We start from the raw sequence: 2,901 nt of genomic DNA, 5'->3' as shown, positions 1-2,901 counted from the left end.
GGGGGGCAGCTAGACAACTTAAGAAATGGTAGGTTGAGGCTACAACATAACTCTAGAAGTAATGAAAAAGAGAATAAACAATAAATGAATTATAGTTCCTTGCTTGAAGTATTAATAAAATTTCTTGTTTTCGCAACTCTTTATACCTATGTGTGCAAAGGCAAAATTGACTCCTATTTACAAGTAAATGTTATCTCAAAAAAGTTTAAATGTCTTCTATTTAGATACAACCTTGGTCTAAAACTATATGTTTTCTCTAATGGTTGTCATCAACTGCATGCGACTTTGTTGGGTATGCCCTCAAATCACCAAGTATAGGGAAAGATGTTTAATGCTAACAACATCTAACAAGAGAACGAATACATACGCATTCAAGGTTAGAAACTTGAAGCTTCATTCTAAAATTGTCGTCAATGTAAAAATGAGCCAGTAGGGACACGCCTCATGGTCACCAGAATCTGGGTCAAAATGTCTTGCTATACCGATCCTCTCTACAAAAAGGAATTTAAAATTATTGCATGCATCATTTTTGTTTATTTAAATAAAATAAAAATTCTCTCACCCAGTTATCATAAACATTGCTCCTAAGCATCCTTACCGCACGAGACTGTAGTCCAAGCTAATGGGGGACCAAGAATCCAGTGGCATTGATAACATGTCCGAGCTTGTTGAAATCAAAGAGAAAATGAATCAGATGATGAGAAGCATCTTGGATATGCAAAAGGCTCGAGACTCAGAATAAGATACCACTACGCCAGGTGCCAGAAAACTGCAATCCGCACAAAAGGTGGGTTCGAAGATAGTTGTTGGGGCTAACCATCATAGAGATGTTGTCATAAGGTATGAAGACACGACTGGTGATCCAGAATAACAACAATCACCTGAAGAAGATGGCGACGAGCAAGACAAAGATCCTACTTACGATCTTCCTCTGAAGGGCACATCCACAAGCTACCAGGCCAAAATTAAGATAAACAATGGTACCCTAGACGAATCATCAAGCCAAGATAGGGTAGAGCTGAAACTGATAAAAGAGAGACTAAGGGCCATTGAGGGAACAAACTTTCCTGACATAAAAAATGTATTTGATATGTGCATGGTGCCAGAAATACGTTGGTACTTCCTGCAGAAAAAGTCATTTGCACATGTATACCCGGAAGATGACAACTCACCATGGAAATGACAAACTGCTTATTCACTGCTTCCAAGACAGTTTGACAGGGGCAGCCATGGAATGGTACATCCGATTAGAGAAGGCCCAGATTAAGACTTTCGTTGATTTATTGAATGCCTTCATGAAGTAGTATAAGTATAATGAGGATGCTGCTTCCGACATGGCCCAACTTTAGAGCATGGCTAAGAAACCAGAAGAGAGCTTTAAGGAGTATACTGAACGCTGGAGAGCTTTGACATCACAAGTCATAACTAGTTTGGAGGAAGAAGAACAGTTGTCCATCTTTGTGGACACTTTGAAGGAACCTTATTATGACTACTTGGTTGGAGCTGTGGCATCCAGCTTCAATACACTTATTAAAGTGGGGGAGAAAATAGAAGTGGAAAGCTAGTAGGAGATCAGTCTAAGTCGGGTACACAGAAAAAGCCAAACTTTATGAAAAAGAATGAGGGAGAAGCACTCGCAGTGTTCACTGAGCCGGAGGGATATAAGGCCCAAAACTCCAAATATTAGGCCCCATATAATGCCACACCTTCCACACAACCAAACTACATTGCTCACAATAGCAACAACCAAACCCGCCAAAAGTATAACCAAACACAATCCTTCCAACCCCGTCAAAATCACAACCAAACACAACCTACCAAAATGAAACCCAAAACCGCAAATACTCGAATCCCGAAAGAAGTGGCTCATAATTCGATCCCATACCAATATCCTATGCAGAACTATACACTCATCTTTTAAGGGAGAGAATGATAAGCCCTATATTAGGAATAGTGTGCGAATCACCTAGGCCTTAGTTTAACCCAAATGTTACTTGCGAGTACCACTCTAGAGCCATTGGTCACTCTATTGAACACTGTAAGGCTCTAAAGCATAAGGTGCAAAATCCAATCAATGCAAAACAACTACATTTCCATCCCACAATGCCAGATGTAGACATGAATCCATTAACTAATCACGGTAATCAAAGTTTGAATGTTGTAGATGAGGCTTGGGGTGGATCATTCGTTTGGGAGGCAAATAGGGTAAAAACACACATGAGGGTAATTTTTCAAGAGATGTGCAAGCGTGGAATGGTGGAAATGTTGTTGGAAGAAGATAAAGATTCAGGTAGTTGTAAGTTGCATGGCGAAATGAGTCACACCCTAGAAGAATGTCCAAAATTTAAGCTCTTATTGCAGAAGAGGTTGGATATGAGATTGATCATAATAGATAGGGGCCTTCGTATCAAACTGTTAATGCTACTACAAGAAGTGAGGAAGACATGAGAAAGGGCCCTGAGGCCATCAATCACTCGTTTTGAACCGGTGCTGAATATTCTGGATAATGCTCATTTACACCCACAAATAACTTGATGGGTACAAGTCATAAGTAGGATGGAGCCTATTTTGAAGCCTGCAACAAATGAGAGATTACGACCTTTCACTTACAAGACAGATAAAGTAGTGCCATGGAAATATAGTGGAGGGAATTCATACACAACTGAGCAACAGATAGAAGTCACCAATGTCGTTGGGGACAATCGAATAACCAGAAGTGGATGTGTTTATGTTCCCTCAGATGACGAGAAGGTCCTAGCCAAGGATAAAGGAAAAGGGAAAGTATGTATCCATGTGGAAGATGAATTGGAGACCAATCTGAATGACCTATTGCATAATCATGGAGATAAATGGGAAGTATCCAATGAGGAGGCTTGTGAATTTCTAAATTTCATAAAGCAA

Source organism: Lupinus angustifolius, chromosome LG06 (genome assembly GCF_001865875.1).
Source record: "Lupinus angustifolius cultivar Tanjil chromosome LG06, LupAngTanjil_v1.0, whole genome shotgun sequence".
NCBI lineage: Eukaryota > Viridiplantae > Streptophyta > Magnoliopsida > Fabales > Fabaceae > Lupinus > Lupinus angustifolius.
The sequence above is the reverse complement of the archived record's forward strand: the minus strand, read 5'-3'. Positions refer to the sequence as shown.